This window comes from Cololabis saira, unplaced genomic scaffold (assembly GCF_033807715.1).
Source record: "Cololabis saira isolate AMF1-May2022 unplaced genomic scaffold, fColSai1.1 scf075, whole genome shotgun sequence".
Lineage (NCBI taxonomy): Eukaryota > Metazoa > Chordata > Actinopteri > Beloniformes > Belonidae > Cololabis > Cololabis saira.
In genome coordinates, this window is record NW_026906239.1 from 1 (window position 1) to 20,000 (window position 20,000).

A 20,000-nucleotide genomic window follows, 5' to 3' on the forward strand; every position below is an offset into this window, starting at 1 on the left:
TTTTATTGTTGTGTTTTAATGTATTTGATGTAAGCCCAGTGGATATTTAAAGCTTACAGAAGGCTGCATTTAACTGCTGCTATGTCATTCCTGCAGTATTTCTGCAGGTGTTTTGGTCACTGCTATTATTTGTAATATATTATAATATTTGTAATCAGAACAAATTATCTGTCCCCATATGATAAAATCCACCATCCCCCCTGATTTTTTTTTACAACTCGAGTACTGGCTGCGGTTCTGTTTAAAGCCGGGCAGACACTGTGCCATTGCCGGCTCGTTTTGAACCAATTTTCCTCTTGTTTCAATCATTAATATGTGTGCAGACAAGGTAAAAAAAAAAAAAAAAAAAAAAAAAAGAAAACTCAAACTCTTTCAGTTCACTGTGTTTTCTAGTAGTTCTTCTAGTTTTCTATTGTTACTTTTAAGTTTACTGTTCCCTTTGTGGTTTTACTGGTTGTAAAGCATGTAGCTTTAATTATCACCCAATTCTGTGTTTCACCTTGTTAGTCAACTTCACTCCAACTCATTACCACCAATTTTACACTTATTTTTGGAATGAATGGTCAATAGACCTCATTTACATAAAATCATACCTCATTTTTGAGATAGATAAAGATAAGCCGAAATTCTGAATTGTTTTGACTATAGTTAAACTCAGAGGCATATAAATTGATGGATTATCACAGACGGGTATATGTGAAAATGAAATGAAATCATTTAAAATGTTTGGACCACCACCCAGCACCAGCCAGTGGTTGGTGGGTCAAATTGAATATCACAGGAGAGGAGAAATTGAATAAAATATCCATAATTCAATGCAAGTAGTGATCAGAGGTGGGTAGTAACGAGTTACATTTACTCCGTTACATTTACTTGAGTAAGTTTTGGGAAATTTTGTACTTTTAGGAGTAGTTTTGGATAACTGTACTTTTTACTTTTACTTGAGTAGATTTGTGAAGGAGAAACTGTTCCTCTTACTCCGCTACATTAGGCTACGTTGAGCTGTTACTTTTCTTTTATCCTTTTTATCCGTGTACGCGTCAATCTCATGACATCACTGAGGGATTCTTTGGGAAAAAGGTTTGTTTTTGCATGTTTTGTCACATTTACACAGACTCAAACACACACAGAGTTTCTATGAGTTCATGTTTGTTCTAGTTCTGCCTGGTTAAAAAAGAAAAGTACAAAGGCTTGAAATTTTGTGCTACTGGTGCTTAATTTATTTTTTTATTCTGTTATTTTATTATTTATTAAAGTTCTTGAATTTACTTTATGCTTATTTTAATTTAAGCTATTTTTAATTTTTTTATTAATTTTAATTTATTTTATTATTTTATTGATTTTAATTTGCCTGAAGGTGATTATTTTGTACTTTTGTCTTTTTGAATGGGTGTGTTAAAAAAATAAATCAGACGTTACTCAACAGTTACTCAGTACTTGAGTAGTTTTTTCACCAAGTACTTTTTTACTTTTACTCAAGTAATTATTTGGATGACTACTTTTTACTTCTACTTGAGTCATATTATTCTGAAGTAACAGTACTTTTACTTGAGTACAATTTTTGGCTACTCTACCAGCTCTGGTAGTGATCATCAATTTTATTTGAAATGAGTGTAACAGAGGCAGTTATATGGATGAAAATCATATTTTTGATATAAAAGAAAAGTGAATATGGGTCAATTTGACCAAAAGACCACAGAAGGGTTATCTATTAACATTTCAACATAATCAACTCATCCAAGAGATATTCAGAAGAGCTTCTCTTCTGCAAATGGTACAGTAGATGAGCTGCCATACAAAGGAATTTCCCTTTGGGGATTAATAAAGTAATTCTTATTCTTATTCTTAAAATCCGTCTAGCTGACGTGACCCAGGCAGACCAAACAACAGGCTTCAGCTTGAGCGGCCGTTTTCCGCTTGGTCCTAGTGCTGACCTGTCTCCATTTAATATAGCGTAACATTGTTTTTGGACGGTAAAAACTGCAGGGGACCAAAACTGCCTTTTGAAAAAGTGCAGGATACATGTCCCCCCCCCATATTACGTCCGTGTATGAACGTATAGTCAGTGTGAGCAGAGACGGGTCGCATCAGAGCATCAGGTCCGTCCCAGCCGGTGTTCTGCCAATTTCTGCTCCCTGCCGAAAAAATGCTACGTTTGGGTTCTGCGCATGCGCACAGTCGATTTTCAAAGTTTGCATCATTTCTTGCACGATGTAAAATGGATAATGGGATGTTGATTATTTGATCCTTCAAAATACACGACCCATGACATGAATGCATTACACTTTGTGAACATTATACGATAAAGAGAAAAAAAACAACAATTCTATGGCTTTATTTGATATTCATTCAGTCATTGGCCTTTATTTAACCAGGCAGGTCATTAAGAACATTTTTATTTACAATGACGGCCTGGCAAGAGACAAGGACCACTTGGGGGTGAAAGGAAGTGGTTTAGGGAGTAAAACACAGTAAAGTTGTGGCTCTACAAAGGTGGAAAACCTTTAGGTAGCATTTTTTGGCAAAGCTGCAGAAATGGGCAGAAACTGGCTCTCGGCTCTGCGCGTGGCCGCGCGCTCCTGATCGGGATCGCGGATGGAAGCTCAATAATAATATAATAATATAATAAAATAAAATAATTGCAACACGCATTAAAAAACCACAATACAACTTACGTGACGTGACGGCGTGACTCCACATGTTGCTGCAAGTTGCAACAACCCCCCTCCCCCGCCCCCGGCAGCTTCCAGGAGCTGCGGCTGCGCGTTCCCGCGGTCTGCGCGCACGCGGCCCGCAGACAGCTTCATGCTTCTAATCCAACTCAAAACATTCATTATAAATCGCCTCTTGCACATACAATGCTCAAATCATATTATTTTCAACAATATTTTTACGAAGTTAGAAGTTAATTCGACATTGCATGACAAAGTAAAGATTTATTTCAAAATGAGTTCATATTTTGAATAAAGTCGGTGACAAACTGTCCCAAATATAGAATGGATATCAGAATGGAAGCCTGATTAAATGTATTGATTTTGGGTCAATTTGGACCAAGTATTTGAAAGTTAAAACAACTTTTATGTTCATGGCGAGACACCGAAATTTGACAACCTCTAACAGCGACGCCCTTTGAGAAAAACTTACAGTTTTCTCTGTCAGTCATCGTCAATGTCTTACCTATTTATCTGACCAACTTTGAGATCCATCCGCTCATCTCCCTTTGAGCACAGATGCATACTAGAAGACATGACAATTCCTGGTGCCAACAGGTGGCGCTACAACCGATCCTGAATATTCCACCATAGATGTCTTCAGGCTCAGCCTACAATCATGCACATACGTTTTCAACAACATCAAATCATGTATTGCTGAATTACAGCCAATTGGTGTTTCATGGCGAGCCTTAAAAATGACCCCAAACTTCGCCGGATCACTACGGTCAAGCCCTCTGCTAAAAACGTAAAAGCTTCGCAATTTAGCGTCGGCCATGTGTCTAGATTGTACAAACCAAGTTGTGAGCCAATCTGATAAAATCTCTAGGAGGAGTTCGTTAAAGTACGAGGCCTAGAAATGATCAGAATTCATAAAAAATGACATTTTCTGTTCAAAATGCCGGACTTCCTGTGTAACTTAGAGCATGGGTCCAAGAGACTTTTTTGTAGGGCTTTGTCTGATATAATACACACATAAAGGACATTGCTGTAAGTCAAACCATATTGTGGGGCTCGTCAAAAAACATAAAATAGGTGGCGCTATAGAGCCCATTCTTGTGGACCCATGCCTGTCGCCCATAAAATACGTAATTTTACGCGACTCTGGAAGCGTGTGCAAAATTTGGTGAGTTTTTGAGCATTTTAAGGCCTCCAAAAAGGCAATTTATTTATGGCGAGAATAATAATAATAATAATAATAATAATAATAATAATAATAAACATCACAGATACAATAGGGTCCTCGCACTTTCAGTGCTCGGGCCCTAATAATAATAAACATCACAGATACAATAGGGTCCTCGCACTTTCAGTGCTCGGGCCCTAATTAAAGCTGCAAGCAGCGATGAACGGGCCCTCGCACTCACGGCCACCGCCCCCCCATAAGCATATCAAAAATGATACCACCCACAACTTCCTATGTCAAACCATTCAAAAGTTATAGCAGAAAAAAGGGACAACCAATCAGAAGAAGGGGCGGGGCTAATTTTCGCCAATTATGGTCAAGGACTCAATACCGAGTCCCATGATACCACCCACGAGTCTTTATGTCAAACCTTTCAAAAGTTATGGCAGAGAAAAGTATTCTAGTGGGCGCTGTTGAGCCGTTAGGCCACGCCCATTAATGCAAACCATGAAAAATCTAATTTATCGCCAAGTCTGGCTTGCCCATAGGAAAAACAACACCAACCGCCGCTGAGTTTGTGTGCAGTTTCCCATTGAAACAATATCTCACACTACTGAGGTTAGATGAAACACATTAATTAGATGAAATTGGTAATTAAAGGAGCATGAGGCAGGATTGAGGCAGGATTTATGAAAAAAATGTGTATACGTTTTAAGTTTTCTAGTAATAATGTCAGATGAAGCGTTCCAAACCAAAAAGAATGAGCCCTCTAGCGTATCTGTCCTTTGCCTTGAACAGGCTGTGTGCTGCAAAATGTGCTGCAATTGTGCCCGGAATTTCCCGCGCTGTCCTGTGGATGTGACGTCACATGACGCTGCATGCGCGTTCTCCCCGTTCTCCCGTGCCGGCTTCACTGTTGGCTGCAGTACCCCCGACGGCCGTCGTGGTGAAGGGTGGCGCTAGAGAGTCTCATTTCTTAAAAGGAGCCTCAAGCTCCTTTAAAGATTACAATATTTAGATATCACTCATCACACCAGTAAACAGGAGAAACCACAATGGTCAATTCTCGCCAAATTGAGTAAATTCCAATTGTCCCTGAACGCACCAGTGGATGAAAGATGCAGTGGATGAAGAAATAATCATCAGTTTCCGAATTCCGACGGTGTATATTTTTATTTGCACCTTTTGCTATAAAAAAAAACAAAAAACAGTCAATGAAAAATGGATAGGAATAGTAAGCCAAGAGGACTTATAATATTACAAAGTTCACTCTCACTCTCAAATAAATAAATAAATATATATAAATAAATACAACAACACACCCCTCTCCCCTTCAAATAAATTCAAATGAACAATCAAACTTGTTTCTTTATACAATTAATTAATTTATACATTTATCAATATTCCATACCATGTCTTTGTAAAAGAGCATAATACAAAGTCTTTCAGCATAAAAGTACGTATTTTTAATGTGTGACAGCGTCCTGTTTCATAACTAAATCTCTGCCAGCCTCTCCAAGATGGCCGTCGGTACCTTATCCAAGATGGCGGCCGCGCTGAACGTCAGCTCCAATGCCCCGCCCCCCCGTGGGAGATGCGCGCGCATAACAAGCCCCCACCCCCCACCCCTCCCTCCGTCCCCCGCGGGAGCACCCCTCCTTTCTCTCCTCTCCTCCTTTGGCTGCCAGTCAGAGTTAAGAATCCAGTGAATTTAACATAAATATTAATAGAAAATTAACGGTCCCACTCAGGCTTATGAAATTCACAAGATATTTTCTCATTATAGTAAACAACATATCTATGAAGTCGGATGTCAATTTTGACATTTTGTGACAAAGACATAGCTTTTTATGTTATTAGTTCATTTTTTTAATTTTTAGAGTGACGGAGTTCTCAGAAAATAATATGTTCCAGTGTATGATTTTTTAGTCCTGTTGTAAGCTATCTGAAACTGCCATTTAATTTTCCTTACACAAAATCTCTGATTTTTAATTAATATTTTACCAGAAATACAGAGTGACATAAAAATGCCAATTCCTTTCAAATTACGGCCACGATACGCGACACGGTCAACAAGGAACCTACTGCCAATCAAATGTGTCAATTGATTGAAGATTGGATAAACCAAACAGCAACTAAAGCACATAATTTGATGAAAAATGTATACCTGACCAAAAGGTGGCGCTATGGAGTTCATCCAAGATTGTCATATCCACTTGTTCAGAATGCAAGCCCGATTAAATGTATTGAATTTGGGTTAATTCTGACCAATTATGTTTAAGTTACAACAACTTTTATGTTCATGGCGAGACCCCGATATTTGACAACCTCTAACGGCCACGCCCTTCGATAAGAACGTACAGTTTTCTCTGTCAGTCATCGTCAATGCCTTACCTATTATCTCACCAACTTTGAGATCAAGAAACTGATCTCGTTTGGAGCACAGATGCAAACTAGAAGACATGACAATTCCTGGTGCCAACAGGTGGCGCTACAACCAATCCTGAATATTCCACCACATATGTCTTCAGGCTCAGCCTACAATCATGCACATACGTTTTCAACCACATCAAATCATGTATTGCTGAATTACAGCCAATTGATGTTTGATGGCGAAGCTTAAAAATGACCTCAAACTTCGCCGGATCACTACGGTCAAGCCCTCTGGCAGAAACTTAAAAGCTTCGCAATTTAGCGTCGGCCATGTGTCTAGATTGTACAAACCAAGTTGTGAGCCAATTCGATAAAATCTCTAGGAGGAGTTCGTTAAAGTACGAGGCCTAGAAATGATCAGAATTCATGAAAAATGACATTTTCTGTTCAAAATGCCGGACTTCCTGTGTAACTTAGACCATGGGTCCAAAAGACTTTTTTGTAGCTCTTTGTCTAATATAATACTCACATAAAGGTCATTGCTGTAAGTCAAACCATATTGTGGGGCTCGTCAAAAAACATAAAATAGGTGGCGCTATAGAGCCCATTCTTGTGGACCCATGCCTGTCGCCCATAAAATACGTAATTTTACGCGACTCTGGAAGCGTTTGCAAAATTTGGTGAGTTTTCGAGCATTTTAAGGCCTCCAAAAAGGCAATTTATTTACGGCGAGAATAATAATAATAATTAAAGCTGCAAGCAGCGATGAACGGGCCCTCGCACTCACGGCCACCGCCCCCCATAAGCATATCAGAAAAGACACCACCCACGACTCTCTATGTCAAACCATTCAATAGTTATAGCAGAAAAAAGGGACAACCAATCAGAAGAAGGGGCGGGGCTAATTCTGGCCAATGAAGGTCAAGGACTCCATACAGAGTCCCATGACACCACCCACAACTTCCTATGTCAAACCATTCAAAAGTTATGGCAGATAAAAGTATTCTAGGGGGCGCTGTTGAGCCGTTAGCCACGCCCATTAATGCAAACCATGAAATATCAAATTTATCGCCAAGTCTGCCTTGCATGCAAAATTTGGTGACTTTTGGAGAACTATCAAATATGGACCAATCACATGAAGGGGGGGCACGTCTTTTGGCGTCTAGCGTCGCCACGGTAACACTTTTGAAAGAGAAAAGTAATGCGTGTTGTCGCAGGATGGAGACGCACATTTTGATGTATAACACACCTGGGTGTACATTACGGTTCGGGCTGAATTAACTGCCGAAGGAATGGCATAAATTTCGCCAAAATGACACAATTTATTCAAAATGGCCGAAATCCTGTTCGGTTTCGGCCATGGCTCCAAGAGACTTTTCTTTAAGTTGTGCCATGATACAGGTGTGTAGCGATTTTCGTGCATGTACGTCAAACCGTATTGTGGGGCTTGAGGCACAAAGTTTTCAAGGGGGCGCTGTTGAGCCATTTTGCCACCACATTAATGCAAACCATGAAATATCAAATTTATCGCCAGGCCTGGCTTGCATGCCAAATTTGGTGCCTTTTGGGGAACTATCAAATATGGACCAATCAGATGAAGGGGGGGTGCGCTTGTTGGCTTCTAGCGTCGCCACGGTAACACTTTTGAAAGAGAAAAGTAATGCGTGTAGTCGCAGGATGGAGACGCACATTTTGATGTATAACACATCTGGGTTCACAATACGGTTCGGGCTGAATTAACTCTCGAAGGAATGGCATATATTGCTCCAAAATTACGCAATTAATTCAGAATGTTCAAAATGGCCGACTTCCTGTTTGGTTTCGGCCATGGCGCCAAGAGACTTTTCTTTTAGTTGCAACATGATACAGGTGTGTACCGATTTTCGTTCATGTACATCAAACCGTATTATGGGGCTTGAGGCGCAAAGTTTTTTCTGTCTGAACCAACCAGATGAAGGGTGGGCGCGCTTTTTGGCGTCTAGCGTCGCCACAGTAACGCTTTTGAAAGAAAAAAGTAATGCGTGTGGTCGCAGGATGGAGACGCACATTTTGATGTATAACACACCTGGGTGCACGTTACGGTTCGGGCTGAATTAACTGCCGAAGGAATGGCATAAATTGCGCCAAAGTGACACGATTAATTCAAAATGGCCGACTTCCTGTTCGGTTTCGGGCATGACGGCAAGAGACTTTTCTTTAAGTTGTCCCATGATACAGGTGTGTACCGATTTTCGTGCATGTACGTCAAACCGTATCGTGGGGCTTGAGGCACAAAGTTTTCAAGGGGGCGCTGTTGAGCCATTTTGCCACGCCCATTAATGCAAACCATTAAATATCAAATTTTTCGCCAGGCCTGGCTTGGGTGCAAAATTTGGTGACTTTTTGGGCACGTTTAGGGGGGCAAAAAGGCCTTCCTTTTGTCAGGAAAATAATAATAATAAAAATTCCTGCAAATACAATAGGGCCTTCGCACTGCAAGTGCTCGGGCCCTAATAATAAACATCACAGATACAATAGGGTCCTCGCACTTTCAGTGCTCGGGCCCTAATAAACATCACAGATACAATAGGGTCCTCGCACTTTCAGTGCTCGGGCCCTAATTAATCTGTTTTTTCACTAAGCCCTTGAAAAACACCCAAATCGGTGCCACCCTCCCTTCAAACCGAGCCACATTCCTTCTGGCTTTGATGGCCCACCGTGCATGGCTCAGTAAAAATTTGCACAGCCCACTATTTTCCACCCTGCTCTTCTCCCAAATCCCAAATAACACAAATTTGTCCCACCCATCCTCCATCTCCCATTTCATGTTCAACTTGTCCACCATACAGGTTTTCAGTCTCTTAAAAAACGGCCGTAATCTCACGCACTCCACATACATGTGTCTAATATCCTCATCCTTCTCCTTGCAGACATCACACATCCTCCCGACCTCCCTGTCAAACTGGTGCATGACCACATTCGTAAAAATCTTCCTATGTCGTAGTTTAAAATCATTATCCTCGGCTTCAATGCTGTTTTCTTTAATCTTCCATTTCCCCCACACTTGTTTTATGTTCAGAGTCCCATCTGCCCTGCACCAGTTCTCCAGGGAAGCCGGGAGTCTCACCACCTGTTTCACAAACATTCTGTATAGCTGTTTCACTTTCACTCCCTCCAAAGTCACCCATTCCCCCCCCCTCTCTATATACAACATCGGCACCCTCCCGGTCCTATTCACTACCACCTCTGTGTCTATTTTCTCCCTCCACCTTCCCGGTATGCTCTGTTTCACTAATTCGTAGTCCTTCCTTACTTGCTCTAAACTTATTCTATCATTGTATTCATGCACACATTCGTAAATGGCTGTAGCCGACAAAAAACCTGGCACCACTTCATACATGACATGTTTTATTTGCATGAGTCCCGCTTCCACAAAGTATTTTGGCTTTAGTGGCTGTCCTTCATGTTTGATGTTCCCGTTGCCAAACAATGGCACCTCTCTAATGGTCTCCAGATCTGTGCAGTCCCACCTCGCGTTTTTCAGCAGCTCTGCCTGTGCAGCCAGGATCTCTCTATAGAACTGCGGGAGTCCTGCCGTCAGGTAAGCGTTTGTCTGCATTAGCATTGCAAACTCATTTCCCAGCTTCCTCTTTAAAAAAAAACCCATCACCTTCTTCCAGCAGTGCTCTCCCTCCCCATACAAGAAAGCCCTCCCCCGTTTTATTCTTAAAGCCTTCTTTTTGCTCTCTATGTCAACTAATTTCAAACCTCCCTGCTCATACCCCCCAATCAAGGTTGCTCTCGCTATTCTACTTTTCTTCCCACCCCATATAAAACCCCCCATCAGTTCATTCAATTTCTTCACCACCCATTCTGGCACTTCTAGCACCTCCATTACATAAACCATTTTTGAAAACAAAAGACTATTCACCACCACCACCCGCCCTTTAACCGTCAGTCGCCTCAGCTTCCAAAAATTCAGCACCCTCTGTATTTTATTCAGTACCTCTGACCATGTTTCATCCCTCACCCTCTCCCCCTCCATCCCCACATATATCCCGAGAACCTTCATCCTGTGCTCCTGTACCTTGAATGGTACTCCCCCACTTGCCACTACCCCATTTAAAAACATGATTTCTGACTTTAACATATTTATTCTTGCACCTGATGCCTTCCCATATATTTCCACCAATTCCACCACCCTTTTTATACTTGCCATATCCCTTACAGTCACCGTTGTGTCATCCGCGTATTGCTGTATTTTACTAAGACCACCCCCACCTTGTACCTCAATCCCTCTTATTTCTCCATCCCTTTTAATCATACATGCCAAGGGCTCTGCCACCACAGTGTACAAGAGTGCTGACATCGGACACCCCTGCCTAACTGACCTCCCTAATTTGAAGACTTCCGTTAAAACACCATTCACTTTCACCCTCCCCACTGCATGTCTGTACATCAATTTTAACCATCCTCTAAACCTCTCACCATATCCCACCCTCTCTAGAACTCCCCACATAAAATCGTGCTCCACCCTATCAAACGCTTTATTAAAATCTAAAGCCAACATAATCCCCTCCTCTCCCGATGCCCTCAAATATTCCACCATCCCTTTAATATTCAGAATTGTGTCTGCAATATCCCTATCCGGCACACTGTAGGCTTGTGTTATTGGAACGATTGATTTTAAAGTATATTTTAGTCTGTTTGCAAAAACTTTCATTAACACCTTGTAGTCTGTATTCAGTAGTGTGATTGGCCTGTAGTTCCCCAGATCATCAGCCTGCCCCTTCTTGAAGATCAGAGTAATTATCCCCATTGTGAATGATTCTGGTACTGTCTGGCGTCTTTCCATTTCTCTAAAAACTGCATGTAAAATCGGCCCCATCAGTTCTTTAAATGCTTTGTAGAAATTGGCTGTTAGGCCATCACTACCAGGACTCCTATTCATACTCAAAGCAGCAATTGCCTGTTCTATTTCCTCTGCTGTGATGTCACTGTCACATTCATCCCTCTCCTCTTCTGTTACACTCACAGTCACACTCTCCAGCACATCTTTCATCACTCTCTCATCCACTCCCTCGCTAGTAAACATCCTCCCGTAAAAATCATGCACACCTCCCAAAATCCCCACTAGGTCTGTCTTCAACCCACCCCCCTCAGTCCTTACTCCCCTGATAAAACATTTCTGTTGTTTCTGTTTCTCCATCCTCAAAAAAAACCCAGTGTTCCTTTCCCCCTCTACGGCATATCTCGCCCTGCTCCGCACAATCGCACCTTCACATTTCATTCTCTCTATCTCCTTTAGTTCAGCATGACAGCTCACCACAGCTTCTTCACTTATAACCTCGGCAGCATTTAAACGTGTGATTTCTCTTCTAAGGAACTTTTCTCTCTCTTTCTTTTTGAAATTCCTCCTTGCTGCGTGTTTCATACTTATCTTCCTGATTCTTTTCTTTAAATTTTCCCATCCCTCTAACACCTCTCCACCATTCAACCATTGTGAGCTGTCATGCTGAATAATCTCTTTCATTCTTTTTTTAAAGTCACCATCCTCCAGTAGTTTGGCATTGAAATGCCACAAACCCCCTCCCTTACCCCCCTCCCTCCTACCCAGTTCAAGATGTACCGTTGTGTGGTCACTGAGACACGTAACCTTATATTCCATATTCATGACCAAATCATAATACTTTTCTTTTATCAAAATTAAATCAATACGGCTCTGTTTCAAACATTCATTCGACATTTGTGTTCTGGAGAACACTTTCCCCGCAGGATTCTTCTGCCTCCACACGTCCCACATATGATACTTCCTCATTATTTCAGTCAGTATTCCCCTTGAGGCATCATTTCGAAATTTCCCACTGTCCCTGATGTCTAATCTACTCATCTTGACATTAAAATCCCCCAACACAAAATCACTGGTCCCCATAAAGCCTTCGTACTTCTGGAAAAAGAGTCCTCTCTCCCTCGAGTCATTTGGTGCATAAACATTTGCTAACGAAAAAGAAACTCCTCTAAATTCAAACAAAATCTTTATAAACCTCCCCCCATTGTCATTTTGCACAAGACTTGATTTTAGCCCCTCCTTCAACAAAATTGCCACCCCCCCCACATTGTCATCTGTCCTGCTCGCATACACCGAGCCCTTCCACATTGCCTTACAGGTGTCGATCATCCGTCCATCCCAGTGCGTCTCCTGTATGCAAATAATATCCGCTGCACATATATTCAACATTTTTTCCAGTTTGTCTGGGTTCTTCAGTCCGTTCGCATTCTGCGAAATTATGTGCAGGCCGCTCAACATTGAGGATAAATGAAAAAGGAAAAGTCCAAACACTGCTGTCATCCTAATCATTTATCCATGTCATCCCTCTCCCTTCCCTCCCCCCTCTTTCATCAATTTCTTTGTTTTAGTACCCTCACACAAGTCTGTGAGTTCAGCGCTCACCTCCCGCGAAGTCTTCCTTCTTTCTTTTATCCTTCCTCTCGTCTCGACGCTGCTCTGGCTGCGAGAGCGCCAGCTGCCAGCTCGCTCGATTCCTCGCCGTCCTCTCCTCCCTCTCTCTACCGCTTCCTCACTCCGTCCTCCCGCCGTCGTCGGTCGCTTCTCCTCATCCTCTCCCGACCCGTCCTCCTCGATCTCCTTCTCCGTCTCCATCTCGCTCTCATCCAACTCGTGCACGCCTTCCTCGATCTCGTGCGCGCATCCCTCCAGCTGCTCCAGCCTGCGTTCTCCGCCCGCGCCATTCTCCGTCTTCTCTTTCTCCTCCTCCGCTCCCGTCTGCAAGCAGACGCAGGTGTCCTCCGCTCTCTTGCAGCCCCTGCACGTGTCCACCGTGCACTCGCGTGCGTAATGTCCATGTTTCTTACATTTGTGGCAGGTGAAATCAGGACACTCTCTTACAATGTGCCCCGGTTGGAGACAGAGCCTGCACACCCTTTCCTGCCGATCGTGCAGTACTCTAAAGTACTCTGCCCCTTCAATGGTCTCAAACTTGGTTGAGTATGGCAGAGACGTGACCGTGTCCGTGAATCTCACTTTTAAATATCTCGTACCATCAAAAACCTGCGTCCCCGCCCATTTCCGCCGTCTGATGTGGGATGCAGGCATTACTCCCCAATGTCTCAGCTTTTCAGTGATCTGTCCATCCGTTATATACACGGGCAGCATTAGGAAGGAAACAATCCTCGTGTCCTTTTCCACCTCAGACGCAATCACGTTTGACTGCCTTAATTTAAATCCATCCAGCAGTCTTGATTTCCCTTTGGGATTCCCCATCGAGATTTCCCACTTTTTTCCGCCTTTCTGCCTGCACCCCACCACACGTCCACATGTCCCATCAATAGCTTTGAGCAGCTCAATCGTTGTGATTTCATCCGGCCCCTCGATCTCCACCGTGACCACCAGCGCTCTGTCCTCCGCCTCCGCTCCGCTCCTCTCTCCCTGCTTGTCTCTTTCATCCACCGCCATTTGCCGCGGACCTGCTCTCTCTCCGTCCACTTTGTCCGTCCGTCGTCTGCCTTCCATCGATCCATTCGTACCGTCCTTCTCCATTCTCCTATTCTCCACCTCCGCCGGCATCGCCGTCACCGATGCTGCCGACGGCCTCCTTCCGTCTCCCTGCATCGTCCTCTCGCTGCCAGCATTTGGCATGATCCTCTCCACCTCATCTCCTCTTTTATCCGCCATCTCCACCTTAAAGGTCTGGAGACTGACCCCCGTGCAGCGAAAAGCTGCCGGGGGGAGCCTTCTCTTTTCCACTGCTTCCTCTCTGCCTGTGTTCCACTCTCCACACTCCACAATCCACACCGACCGCGCCCTGCACACAATCACTGCCAGCTGCACCAGTGCCTCGTTAGCAAAGGGGCAGGTCCAGGCTGGTATGGCCGTAAGCAGAAGCTGCAGCTTGAAATACCTCTTATATGGAGTTGAAGATAAGTCATAGAATATAAGTCATTGATTTGTTGGTTTTATTTGTTGGAGTTAAAGTGCCTTAACCATGTGCAAAACACTTTAGGACGTGAGCTGTCGCTGTTACCACGTTGAAATATGTGTGGGTAGATTAAGCGAGAGCGCTCTCTGCTGGTTGAAAAAGCTTACAGCACCTGGTATTCCCAGGCGGTCTCCCATCCAAGTACTAACCAGGCCCGACCCTGCTTAGCTTCCGAGATCAGGCGAGATCGGGCGCATCCAGGCTGGTATGGCCGTAAGCTGAAGCTGCAGCTTGAAATACCTCTTATATGGAGTTGAAGATAAGTCATATAATATAAGTCATTGATTTGTTGGTGATAATAATTTAGAAGCGCATATTTGTTGGAGTTAAAGTGCCTTAACCATGTGAAAAACACTTTAGGACGTGAGCTGTCGCTGTTACCACGTTGAAATATGTGTGGGTAGATTAAGCGAGAGCGCTCTCTGCTGGTTGAAAAAGCTTACAGCACCTGGTATTCCCAGGCGGTCTCCCATCCAAGTACTAACCAGGCCCGACCCTGCTTAGCTTCCGAGATCAGACGAGATCAGGCGCATCCAGGCTGGTATGGCCGTAAGCAGAAGCTGCAGCTTGAAATACCTCTTATATGGAGTTGAAGATAAGTCATAGAATATAAGTCATTGATTTGTTGGTTTTATTTGTTGGAGTTAAAGTGCCTTAACCATGTGCAAAACACTTTAGGACGTGAGCTGTCGCTGTTACCACGTTGAAATATGTGTGGGTAGATTAAGCGAGAGCGCTCTCTGCTGGTTGAAAATACTTACAGCACCTGGTATTCCCAGGCGGTCTCCCATCCAAGTACTAACCAGGCCCGACCCTGCTTAGCTTCTGAGATCAGACGAGATCGGGCGCATCCAGGCTGGTATGGCCGTAAGCAGAAGTTGCAGCTTGAAATACCTCTTATATGGAGTTGAAGATAAGTCATAGAATATATGTCATTGATTTGTTGGTTTTATTTGTTGGAGTTAAAGTGCCTTAACCATGTGCAAAACACTTTAGGACGAGAGCTGTCGCTGTTACCACGTTGAAATATGTGCGGGTAGATTAAGCGAGAGCCCTCTCTGCTGGTTGAAAAAGCTTACAGCACCTGGTATTCCCAGGCGGTCTCCCATCCAAGTACTAACCAGGCCCGACCCTGCTTAGCTTCCGAGATCAGACGAGTTCGGGCACATCCAGGCTGGTATGGCCCTAAGCAGAAGCTGCAGCTTGAAATACCTCTTATATGGAGTTGAAGATAAGTCATATAATATAAGTCATTGATTTGTTGGTGATAATAATTTAGAAGCGCTTATTTGTTGGAGTTAAAGTGCCTTAACCATGTGCAAAACACTTTAGGACGTGAGCTGTCGCTGTTACCACGTTGAAATATGTGTGGGTAGATTAAGCGAGAGCGCTCTCTGCTGGTTGAAAAAGCTTACAGCACCTGATATTCCCAGGCGGTCTCCCATCCAAGTACTAACCAGGCCCGACCCTGCTTAGCTTCCGAGATCAGACGAGATCGGGCGCATCCAGGCTGGTATGGCCGTAAGCTGAAGCTGCAGCTTGAAATACCTCTTATATGGAGTTGAAGATAAGTCATATAATATAAGTCATTGATTTGTTGGTGATAATAATTTAGAAGCGCTTATTTGTTGGAGTTAAAGTGCCTTAACCATGTGCAAAACACTTTAGGACGTGAGCTGTCGCTGTTACCACGTTGAAATATGTGTGGGTAGATTAAGCGAGAGCGCTCTCTGCTGGTTGAAAAAGCTTACAGCACCTGGTATTCCCAGGTGGTCTCCCATCCAAGTACTAACCAGGCCCGACCCTGCTTAGCTTCCGAGATCAGACGTGATCGGGGGCATCCAGGCTGGTATGGCCGTAAGCAGAAGCTGCAGCTTGAAATACCTCTTATATGGAGTTGAAGATAAGTCATAGAATATAAGTCATTGATTTGTTGGTTTTATTTGTTGGAGTTAAAGTGCCTTAACCATGTGCAAAACACTTTAGGACGTGAGCTGTCGCTGTTACCACGTTGAAATATGTGTGGGTAGATTAAGCGAGAGCGCTCTCTGCTGGTTGAAAATGCTTACAGCACCTGGTATTCCCAGGCGGTCTCCCATCCAAGTACTAACCAGGCCCGACCCTGCTTAGCTTCCGAGATCAGACGAGATCGGGCGCATCCAGGCTGGTATGGCCGTAAGCAGAATCTGCTGCTTGAAATAACTCTTATATGGAGTTGAAGATAAGTAATAGAATATAAGTCATTGATTTGTTGGTTTTATTTGTTGGAGTTAAAGTGCCTTAACCATGTGCAAAACACTTTAGGACGTGAGCTGTCGCTGTTACCACGTTGAAATATGTGTGGGTAGATTAAGCGAGAGCGCTCTCTGCTGGTTGAAAATGCTTACAACACCTGGTATTCCCAGGCGTTCCCCCATCCAAGTACTAACCAGGCCCGACCCTGCTTAGCTTCCGAGATCAGACAAGATCGGGCGCATCCAGGCTGGTATGGCCGTAAGCAGAAGCTGCTGCTTGAAATACCTCTTATATGGAGTTGAAGATAAGTCATATAATATAAGTCATTGATTTGTTGGTGATAATAATTTAGAAGCGCTTATTTGTTGGAGTTAAAGTGCCTTAACCATGTGAAAAACACTTTTGGACGTGAGCTGTCGCTGTTACCACGTTGAAATATGTGTGGGTAGATTAAGCGAGAGCGCTCTCTGCTGGTTGAAAAAGCTTACAGCACCTGGTATTCCCAGGCGGTCTCCCATCCAAGTACTAACCAGGCCCGACCCTGCTTAGCTTCCGAGATCAGACGAGATCGGGCGCATCCAGGCTGGTATGGCCGTAAGCAGAAGCTGCAGCTTGAAATACCTCTTATATGTAGTTGAAGATAAGTCATAGAATATAAGTCATTGATTTGTTGGTTTTATTTGTTGGAGTTAAAGTGCCTTAACCATGTGCAAAACACTTTTGGACGTGAGCTGTCGCTCTTACCACGTTGAAATATGTGTGGGTAGATTAAGCGAGAGCGCTCTCTGCTGGTTGAAAAAGATTACAGCACCTGGTATTCCCAGGCGGTCTCCCATCCAAGTACAAACCAGGCCCGACCCTGCTAAGCTTCCGAGATCAGACGAGATCGGGCGCATCCAGGCTGGTATGGCCATAAGCTGAAGCTGCAGCTTGAAATACTTCTTATATGGAGTTGAAGATAAGTCATATAATACAAGTCATTGATTTGTTGGTGATAATAATTTAGAAGCGCTTATTTGTTGGAGTTAAAGTGCCTTAACCATGTGAAAAACACTTTTGGACGTGAGCTGTCACTGTTACCACGTTGAAATATGTGTGGGTAGATTAAGCGAGAGCGCTCTCTGCTGGTTGAAAATGCTTACAGCACCTGGTATTCCCAGGCGGTCTCCCATCCAAGTACTAACCAGGCCCGACCCTGCTTAGCTTCCGAGATCAGACGAGATCGGGCGCATCCAGGCTGGTATGGCCGTAAGCAGAAGCTGCAGCTTGAAATACCTCTTATATGGAGTTGAAGATAAGTCATAGAATATAAGTAATTGATTTGTTGGTTTTATTTGTTGGAGTTAAAGTGCCTTAACCATGTGCAAAACACTTTTGGACGTGAGCTGTCGCTCTTACCACGTTGAAATATGTGTGGGTAGATTAAGCGAGAGCGCTCTCTGCTGGTTGAAAAAGCTTAAAGCACCTGGTATTCCCAGGCGGTCTCCCATCCAAGTACTAACCAGGCCCGACCCTGCTTAGCTTCCGAGATCAGACGAGATCGGGCGCATCCAGGCTGGTATGGCCGTAAGCAGAAGCTGCAGCTTGAAATACCTCTTATATGGAGTTGAAGATAAGTCATAGAATATAAGTAATTGATTTGTTGGTTTTATTTGTTGGAGTTAAAGTGCCTTAACCATGTGCAAAACACTTTAGGACGTGAGCTGTCGCTGTTACCACGTTGAAATATGTGTGGGTAGATTAAGCGAGAGCGCTCTCTGCTGGTTGAAAAAGCTTACAGCACCCGGTATTCCCAGGCGGTCTCCCATCCAAGTACTAACCAGGCCCGACCCTGCTTAGCTTCCGAAATCAGACTAGATCTGGCGCATCCAGGCTGGTATGGTCGTTAGCAGAAGCTGCAGCTTGAAATAGCTCTTATATGGAGTTGAAGATAAGTCATATAATATAAGTCATTGATTTGTTGGTGATAATAATTTAGAAGCGCTTATTTGTTGGAGTTAAAGTGCCTTAACCATGTGCAAAACACTTTAGGACGTGAGCTTTCGCTGTTACCACGTTGAAATATATGTGGGTAGATTAAGCGAGAGCGTTCTCTGCAGGTTGAAAAAGCTTACAGCACCTGGTATTCCCAGGCGGTCTCCCATCCAAGTACTAACCAGGCCCGACCCTGCTTAGCTTCCGAGATCAGACGAGATCGGGCGCATCCAGGCTGGTATGGCCGTAAGCAGAAGCTGCAGCTTGAAATACCTCTTGTATGGAGTTGAAGATAAGTCATAGAATATAAGTCATAGATTTGTTGGTTTTATTTGTTGGAGTTAAAGTGCCTTAACCATGTGCAAAACACTTTAGGACGTGAGCTGTCGCTGTTACCACGTTGAAATATGTGTGGGTAGATTAAGCGAGAGCGCTCTCTGCAGGTTGAAAAAGCTTACAGCACCTGGTATTCCCAGGCTGTCTCCCATCCAAGTACTAACCAGGCCCGACCCTGCTTAGCTTCCGAGATCAGACGAGATCAGGCGCATCCAGGCTGGTATGGCCGTTAGCAGAAGCTGCAGCTTGAAATACCTCATATATGGAGTTGAAGATAAGTCATATAATATAAGTCATTGATTTGTTGGTGATAATAATTTAGAAGCGCTTATTTGTTGGAGTTAAAGTGCCTTAACCATGTGCAAAACACTTTAGGACGTGAGCTTTCGCTGTTACCACGTTGAAATATATGTGGTTAGATTAAGCGAGAGCGTTCTCTGCAGGTTGAAAAAGCTTACAGCACCTGGTATTCCCAGGCGGTCTCCCATCCAAGTACTAACCAGGCCCCACCCTGCTTAGCTTCCGAGATCAGACGAGATCGGGCGCATCCAGGCTGGTATGGCAGTAAGCAGAAGCTGCAGCTTGAAATACCTCTTGTATGGAGTTGAAGATAAGTCATAGAATATAAGTCATAGATTTGTTGTTTTTTTTTTGTAGTTAAAGTGCCTTAACCATGTGCAAAAGACTTTAGGACATGAGCTGTCGCTGTTACCACGTTGAAATATGTGTGGGTAGATTAAGCGAGAGCGCTCTCTGCTGGTTGAACAAGCTTACAGCACCCTGTATTCCCAGGCGGTCTCCCATCCAAGTACTAACCAGGCCCGACCCTGCTTAGCTTCCGAGATCAGATGAGATTGGACGCATCCAGGCTGGTATGGCCGTAAGCTGAAGCTGCAGCTTGAAATACCTCTTGTATGGAGTTGAAGATAAGTCATAGAATATAAGTCATAGATTTGTTTTTTTTATTTGTTGGAGTTAAAGTGCCTTAACCATGTGCAAAACACTTTAGGACGTGAGCTGTCGCTGTTACCACGTTGAAATATGTGTGGGTAGATTAAGCGAGAGCGTTCTCTGCTGGTTGAAAAAGCTTACAGCACCTGGTATTCCCAGGCGGTCTCCCATCCAAGTACTAACCAGGCCCGACCCTGCTTAGCTTCCGAGATCAGACGAGATCGGGCGCATCCAGGCTGGTATGGCCGTAAGCAGAAGCTGCAGCTTGAAATACTTCTTATATGGAGTTGAAGATAAGTATATAATACAAGTCATTGA

General features: G+C 43.7%; 17 non-coding genes and 1 pseudogene across 17 annotated transcripts; all 18 read right to left on the reverse strand.

The window, feature by feature from the left end:
- Positions 1-14,286: 14,286 nt before the first annotated feature.
- On the reverse strand, positions 14,287-14,405 carry LOC133437058 (5S ribosomal RNA). The gene has a single exon (XR_009780541.1). It is a non-coding gene; the product is annotated as a 5S ribosomal RNA (ribosomal RNA).
- Positions 14,406-14,622: 217 nt separating this feature from the next.
- Positions 14,623-14,741, reverse strand: LOC133437032 (5S ribosomal RNA). The gene has a single exon (XR_009780518.1). It is a non-coding gene; the product is annotated as a 5S ribosomal RNA (ribosomal RNA).
- A 199-nt stretch (positions 14,742-14,940) lies between these two features.
- On the reverse strand, positions 14,941-15,059 carry LOC133437123 (5S ribosomal RNA). The gene has a single exon (XR_009780605.1). It is a non-coding gene; the product is annotated as a 5S ribosomal RNA (ribosomal RNA).
- Positions 15,060-15,258: 199 nt separating this feature from the next.
- On the reverse strand, positions 15,259-15,377 carry LOC133437137 (5S ribosomal RNA). The gene has a single exon (XR_009780618.1). It is a non-coding gene; the product is annotated as a 5S ribosomal RNA (ribosomal RNA).
- A 217-nt stretch (positions 15,378-15,594) lies between these two features.
- Positions 15,595-15,713, reverse strand: LOC133437017 (5S ribosomal RNA). Its single transcript, XR_009780504.1, has one exon. It is a non-coding gene; the product is annotated as a 5S ribosomal RNA (ribosomal RNA).
- A 217-nt stretch (positions 15,714-15,930) lies between these two features.
- Positions 15,931-16,049, reverse strand: LOC133437029 (5S ribosomal RNA). Its single transcript, XR_009780515.1, has one exon. It is a non-coding gene; the product is annotated as a 5S ribosomal RNA (ribosomal RNA).
- Positions 16,050-16,248: 199 nt separating this feature from the next.
- LOC133437228 (5S ribosomal RNA) lies at positions 16,249-16,367 on the reverse strand. Its single transcript, XR_009780692.1, has one exon. It is a non-coding gene; the product is annotated as a 5S ribosomal RNA (ribosomal RNA).
- Positions 16,368-16,566: 199 nt separating this feature from the next.
- On the reverse strand, positions 16,567-16,685 carry LOC133437178 (5S ribosomal RNA). The gene has a single exon (XR_009780656.1). It is a non-coding gene; the product is annotated as a 5S ribosomal RNA (ribosomal RNA).
- A 217-nt stretch (positions 16,686-16,902) lies between these two features.
- LOC133437071 (5S ribosomal RNA) lies at positions 16,903-17,021 on the reverse strand. Its single transcript, XR_009780554.1, has one exon. It is a non-coding gene; the product is annotated as a 5S ribosomal RNA (ribosomal RNA).
- A 199-nt stretch (positions 17,022-17,220) lies between these two features.
- On the reverse strand, positions 17,221-17,339 carry LOC133437168 (5S ribosomal RNA). The gene has a single exon (XR_009780647.1). It is a non-coding gene; the product is annotated as a 5S ribosomal RNA (ribosomal RNA).
- A 217-nt stretch (positions 17,340-17,556) lies between these two features.
- LOC133437229 (5S ribosomal RNA) lies at positions 17,557-17,675 on the reverse strand. The gene has a single exon (XR_009780693.1). It is a non-coding gene; the product is annotated as a 5S ribosomal RNA (ribosomal RNA).
- Positions 17,676-17,874: 199 nt separating this feature from the next.
- On the reverse strand, positions 17,875-17,993 carry LOC133437089 (5S ribosomal RNA). Its single transcript, XR_009780572.1, has one exon. It is a non-coding gene; the product is annotated as a 5S ribosomal RNA (ribosomal RNA).
- Positions 17,994-18,192: 199 nt separating this feature from the next.
- LOC133437194 (5S ribosomal RNA) lies at positions 18,193-18,311 on the reverse strand (annotated as a pseudogene).
- Positions 18,312-18,528: 217 nt separating this feature from the next.
- Positions 18,529-18,647, reverse strand: LOC133437082 (5S ribosomal RNA). The gene has a single exon (XR_009780565.1). It is a non-coding gene; the product is annotated as a 5S ribosomal RNA (ribosomal RNA).
- A 199-nt stretch (positions 18,648-18,846) lies between these two features.
- LOC133437172 (5S ribosomal RNA) lies at positions 18,847-18,965 on the reverse strand. Its single transcript, XR_009780651.1, has one exon. It is a non-coding gene; the product is annotated as a 5S ribosomal RNA (ribosomal RNA).
- A 217-nt stretch (positions 18,966-19,182) lies between these two features.
- LOC133437065 (5S ribosomal RNA) lies at positions 19,183-19,301 on the reverse strand. The gene has a single exon (XR_009780548.1). It is a non-coding gene; the product is annotated as a 5S ribosomal RNA (ribosomal RNA).
- Positions 19,302-19,498: 197 nt separating this feature from the next.
- LOC133437179 (5S ribosomal RNA) lies at positions 19,499-19,617 on the reverse strand. Its single transcript, XR_009780657.1, has one exon. It is a non-coding gene; the product is annotated as a 5S ribosomal RNA (ribosomal RNA).
- Positions 19,618-19,816: 199 nt separating this feature from the next.
- Positions 19,817-19,935, reverse strand: LOC133437093 (5S ribosomal RNA). Its single transcript, XR_009780576.1, has one exon. It is a non-coding gene; the product is annotated as a 5S ribosomal RNA (ribosomal RNA).
- Positions 19,936-20,000: the final 65 nt, after the last annotated feature.